Source organism: Nicotiana attenuata, unplaced genomic scaffold, assembly GCF_001879085.1.
Source record: "Nicotiana attenuata strain UT unplaced genomic scaffold, NIATTr2, whole genome shotgun sequence".
Taxonomy (NCBI): domain Eukaryota; kingdom Viridiplantae; phylum Streptophyta; class Magnoliopsida; order Solanales; family Solanaceae; genus Nicotiana; species Nicotiana attenuata.
In genome coordinates, this window is record NW_017671962.1 from 112120 (window position 1) to 118552 (window position 6433).

General features: G+C 34.5%; 1 long non-coding RNA gene across 2 annotated transcripts; it reads right to left on the minus strand.

Annotated features, from left to right (window-relative positions):
* Nucleotides 1-238: 238 nt before the first annotated feature.
* Nucleotides 239-5243, minus strand: LOC109211072. 2 transcript variants are annotated; one of them, XR_002065652.1, is made up of 4 exons: nt 4893-5243; nt 4629-4750; nt 1440-1586; nt 239-538 (listed from the first exon to the last, which is right to left on the minus strand). It is a non-coding gene; the product is annotated as an uncharacterized LOC109211072 (long non-coding RNA). The 2 variants fall into 2 exon arrangements; XR_002065651.1 differs by having other exon boundaries at nt 1440-1592; nt 4893-5241.
* Between the last annotated feature and the right edge of the window lie 1190 nt (nt 5244-6433).

A 6433-nucleotide genomic window follows, 5' to 3' on the forward strand; every position in this document is an offset into this window, starting at 1 on the left:
GCCGCAAAAGGAATTATACCTTAAGTGGCAGCTCTTATCGCCACAGTACCATGAGATTTAGTAGCAATATTGGTCGCCACAAATAGTAATTATTTTGTAGCAAGGTTTGGTCGCCCCTAAAACCTTTTTTCCAACAAAATTTAATTTTTTAAAAATAATTTAGCAGCAACAATATTTTTAATTATATTACACAAGTGTATTAGAGCAACTCATTAATGTAAGGAGACCCCATTAAATCTCTTATCAAACAAAAAGATCAATAAACTTTTTATTAAAATTCAGAACATATAGGAATTGTCCATACACATGAAATGCCCCGGAAAAAAAAAACAAAAACAAAGAAGCAGCAAAAATAAAATGTCTTCAAGCTTCTCCTTGGCTAGTACCATGTCATCTTGAACAATATGGCCACACTATGCAATAGCAAACTCTCATAAGAGAATAATATTGGGTGCTCCCCAAGGGCGGCTCCTGTTGTACTATTCCATACGAAGGCACATTATTATCTTTTGCACACATTGGACAGATTGGTTACTACCTACAAAAGAAATTCAGAGATTTTTTAAAAATCGTCAATATATTTTAAGAAACTAGTTTCTCGGCCAGTACACATTTTATAAAATAATATCAGTATTATTAAAACAAAGATCTGAGCAAATAATAATACACGAAAGAATAAAGTACGAAGAAATTCAACTAAACACCATTCTTTCAAGAAATTCAATGCTCACTTAGCAAGAAATAACACAAGGATTTAAAGAAATTAAGAAACCAATATGTTTGAGGAGTAAAACCCATATGTCCAAATTGATTTATCAAAGTATTCCAATTCACCTTTCAAATCAAGAATTAATATTGTGTGGTAAAGGAAATACAGAAGGTTGACCAAGCATTCATTTAGCCCAAGTATCTCTACAATATACATCAAGTTGAACACTTTTATAATAGAGCCGAGCATATCCAAAATAAAAAAGGTCATCTCTTTAAATGAAGTAGCAACTGTTTAGCTCAAAAGAAGACCATCATCATATGTTGAATCAAAGAAACTAATAGATCTAAAGATTAACGGCTTACTAATTAAGGTTTTCTTCCATTCAACCCTTTTGAATTGCATAGGCACTTCACTTGGAAATAACTTCAGTAAATGCATAGGCACTTCACTTGAAATCACTTCAGTAAATGCAGATGTCTACCATATGTTTTAGGAGCTAACACGACTATCACTATTAAATGCTTCCTAGATGAATCCTTTATGCATTTAACCTAGCTAGAATATCCAAAAAAATCCTCCATGGTCTACCATACAGCTTTAAATTCTGCAAGCAACCAACTGATTATCAGAAATATTTACCAAGCCACAACACGATACAATATAGGGTGTAAAATAAATTACTCTATTTTAATATGCACTATTTGTGAGCATAAAGTATGGGTGGTACCTGTATCGGCCAGCGTCATTGTCTCGAAACATGTCATAGTTCATATAGAATCTTCAACAGTGGGCACCGCATAAGGTTCAATCTCTTTCATGTCCTCCTCCACCTGCATATTGTTCTCATTGCCATTATCCATCCATTCATTTGACCCTGTTCCTTCACCCACAAAAGAAATGAAATTTTGATAAGTAGTCTGTAGTCCCATTCTTAATTAAATATAAGCGGTCTGCCCAAACTATTAAAATTGATCAGCACATATCAACAACTGATGGTAAATATAAAGAATTAAAGCCTTCTCTATTGATTATTCACTTAATGATACTCCCTGTGAAAGAACAAACTTCCTCACTACCATATCTAGTGCACATTGATGGAAGTATAGTTTGACAACATTAACATTTAAAATAATTCCTGAGTTGATTTAAAATGAGTCATGTTTTACGTTCCAAGTCTGTCCTAGTTTGCACTATGCTCTCTTTCGATTTCTTCTTTTAATAGGTGATCTTCCAAATATAGTTTGTTAAATTCAACCGGAAACCACTAGATGGAGATATACAAAGTGAACTTCCCTATGCAAGAATATAACTCTATCTTGTTCTCTGACATGGTGTATCGTATGAGTTTTTAACCAAATATACATAGATATTTTTGGAACTTCTCAATAATATCTATACGAAATTTTTAAGACTACTAAAGTCTTATAATTAATTTACTTAAGGTGCTAAAAACGTGTACAAATATTCACTTTTCAGACAATGTTGCGCAAATTCTTTGCACCTCAATACTAATTGTTAGACATTATTCAGGAAAGATAAGCAGTTAGATATACTTCAAAAAAAAATACATGCTTTCACAATAGTATCAGCGGGTATGGGAACTAGCCAACTACTGGTTGAAAGCAATACTTTTCTACAAAAGAAAATTGAGTATTTCAAAAACCTATATGTACACTTATGAATAACAATTATCTTCAGAAAATATCTAATGAAAAAAATAAGAATAGGCTCCATACAAAAAAGAGAGAACTAAGAATAAAAAACATACCTTTGAGTTTCACCATAATGGACAAGGACTATATGTTCAAGAGTCGTGATAAACAGAATTGGGAAAAATCCGTAATTCATGGATGCAATTGTTTTTTTTATCTAACTACTAAAGTGAGCCATCAAATTTTGACCGAAGAAAAACAAGAAAGGGGGAAATCCAATAGATCAGAACCAAAGCTCTGCGTGCAAGATACCTATAGCAATTACCTTGATTTAAATAATAGCATGATCACGGACATGAAGCAGATTGAGATGAGTAAATAAAGATGAAACACGGATTCTTCTTTATGGCATATGTTCCATCATCTACATAGGCGAAATGGCTTCCTGGCCACTTAAACTTGTCGAGTTTTTTAAAGCCGATACATAAACTTATAACTTTCCCATTTGAACACTCGAACTCGTTTTTTCCATAATTAATAAATACATTTGACCATTGACCTTGTGCGCGTGTATTACACATACACATACGTGTCCATCCGGTCACCAAATGACCAATGGATGTCTTACACGTCAAGTCAAGCAGCAACTCCTTCTCTTTGACTGTTCAAGAACATCCTCAACCTTTTTCTTGTCTTCTGCGCTAAGCTGCGCGACAATATTCTCCTCGCCCAATATCCAGAAGTGTATGAAGGAGGTTTACCCCTGCAATGCTTCTTCAGCTTTGGCTCTTTTCCTGTATTCATCATCACCTGCCTTGTACTTCTTTTCATCCTTGGCCATATTCTCAATCTCTTCCTTCGAAAGCCGACCTTTATCATTCGTAACTGTAATCTTTTTGTTCTGACCTGTAGTGTTGTCCTCAGCAGAGACATTCAATATTCCATTGGCATCGACATTAAAGGAAACGCACAGGAGCCGGTCCTGAATTTTTCCGACTCTTAGAGTTGAAAGATGCCATTGTTGGGTTCAAGGAGTTCAACGAACTTGGAAGGGGAAGTTATGGGGAAGTTCAAAACTTAACTTCAACTCTACAATGACAAAATATACAACTTTCCACCATTTTCACCATCTGAAAAATGAAAAAAAAATTGAAAATGGAGCTTCAGATTTTTAAAAATGGAGGAAGGGGGTATTTTGTACTGTGGGCATTGGGAAGGGGGTTTTCACGCTCCTGTGCGTCGTGTTCCTCACGCGGGCTGCTGATTAGGACCAACTGATGCCACATGCATGGTCAATGGTCAAATGTATTTATTAGTTATGGAAAAAACGAGTTCGAATGTTCAAATGGGAAAGTTATAAGTTTATGTATCGGGCTTTAAAAAACCCGACAAGTTTAAGTGGCCAGGTAGCCATTTCGCCATCTACATATATAAAGTAAGTTTTACAGAAGTAAAGAACATATAAAGTAATTGCACCCCAAGGTTCAACAGCTTATTCTTTGCACTTCTTCAAGGCAATGAGAAAGCTTTCATGAATCAGATTAGACTAGGCCAATAACCACCTTAATCTGAGCCACTTACAGGAAACAAGAATTGAACTACTTTCAGTGAAAATACCATTAGCAATGGAAAGAAAGCCAATCGGATACCAAGAGAAAAACGGAATAAAAAACCCAAGAACTCCTAATCTCCATTCCAACTGTTAAAAACTAAGTAATAGAGTTTATTTTTTCTTGGCATTTTACATTTCTCTGAGTGGAGAAGTTGGGGATAAAGAGGAATACAGAAAACCTATGGCGAGTTTAGCCAGGTCGGAAACTCAAAGAAGCACTTATGGAGTATAATACGCCTCCAATACATCATTAAAGATCCGAAAGTTTTCCTCTCGAGCCACTGAAATTATTCTATAACAGAAATCTACAGAAAAAGATAAAAAAACAGAGAAAACATTCTACAATTCAATATTTACTTACCAAAAACAATAGCATTTTTTTGACTCATCCTTTAATTCTTATTACCCTTTGCATAATTTTAAAGCACAGCAATAAAATTGAAAAGAAGACCAAATGAAGAAATTCAGACCTCATTATGTTCGTCGGATTCAACCCAAATCAATGCAAGATAGCTAAAGAGCACAAATAAAACAGGAAATTAACTTCACAGATCAGAACTGCATGTACATACAAGTATAAATAAGGAAATAATGAGAAATAAAATACTAGAAAGCAAGAAACACAAAAACGAAAGAACCTTATGCAACTTACGAATCTTAGAGGAAAGGAATGGAAACAACACAAGGCCGCTTCGCGATGCTCAGAAGGCAAATCGTTCTGTTTAAATTTTTGAAGCCAAATCGCTTGCACCATTTCTTCTTCCATCTTCAACTCTAGATTTGGATTTTTGAAGAGCGAGAGAGAGAGAGATAAGAGGTCAGGATTTTGACTGGAATACCAAACATGTAATCACCAAAAGCTCTAAAATTTAAAAAAAAAAAAATTAAAAAATAAAATCAAAAACTTTCAACTTACCCATTGAAAGAGCAGTCGACACTGAGAAGGTCTTTGGATTCAAACACATACCTAATTTGAGAATACAATTTCTGATTAGGGCTTTGGGTCTCGATTTACATTTGCAATTTGAGGATAGATTTAAGAGATTTGAGGGAATTGGATGAATAGTTTTTAATAAGATTCGGGAGAAAACCCCTTTTAATTTGTTGTGACTTGAGAGAGAGTGAGACGAAGAAGTTGCAGAAGACGTCTGCTTTGTATGCTTCTTTTTATTTATGATAATTTAAGTGATTTTTTTTAATTACAGTAGCGACCCAGTCGCTCCTAATGACCTACGCTAGCGACATTTCTCAAGTCGCTCCTAAACATTGGAGCCAAATTTTTGTTAATAGCGGGAACAAAAATTTCAGTATTTAGTGGCATATATTAGAGGCGACCTAAGAAAGTCGCTACTAGAAAATTGTGTTCTCCGGCGACTTATAAAGTCGCCACAATAAATGTAATATCTGTAGCAATAAACAAAGTCGCCACTAAAAGACAGATTTGTTGTAGTGGGATTTGACCACTGAAATAACTACCTGCAAAGTTCAGTACTTTGAGTGACTTCATTTGTGAAACAACTTTAGGTAAAGGGTGAGTAACTTGAAAGTATGAGGAATAGAGGCAAACTGATGCAAGTTTGAAAAGAACTAATAAAAGGGTTGAGCCAGTAGTAAGAATAGATTTTTGACAGCAAAACCAGTGTTAAAAAAACATAGTTGCACCATCGGCGAAAGTCTCATGTAGCTTGCGCGTCTCTCACTCTATATGGTATCCCGTTTCTTTCAACAGTTACGGATTAAATTAAGGTCGACAATATTAATAAGATTCTGCCAGAAATAGAATACAATTAGTCACCAAATAACTTTGAAACATGAACACTTAAAGCGAATTGACATGTAAAGATAAATATGTTAATACAAGATAGTAGTCGATCGTTAAAACTTTGTTGGAAAAATTACAACCAATACGAACAAGATTTGGTGGTGAAGGAACACAAAAGCATCAAAATAGAGGATCAATAAGTTTCTAACCTAATTTTCCTTTCGTTTACTTTGTGAAAGGAACATTATTTGTCACAAAAGATTATAACTAAATGATCTTGCTCATGCTCTAAGAATAGAAATGAAGAAAAATTTCTCCTAAGTTGCGTTTGCAATCTTCAATCATTGGAATAATTGAGGCAAAAATATTACATGTGTGGGGCCTTAATATACTGAACCATAAATGTAAACCATTACAGCATATTGCTCTAGATTTGACAGAGACATAGTTCACATGCACTTAGATAGAAGATATAAAAATAAAAATATTAGATAGAAGGTTACATGGCATTTGTAAGCTCAAAAAGAAAAAGTACAAAAGCTATGTTCACTAATAAACATAAACCACAACAGGAGGGCAAACATAGCAGATGAGTATAAATATGTATGAGCTGCTCAAACGAAATGTTTCTGACGCGATACATAGTTCCAAAGTAAGTCAAGCAAGATTCCTGAGTAGTTCTCATTACAACCAGG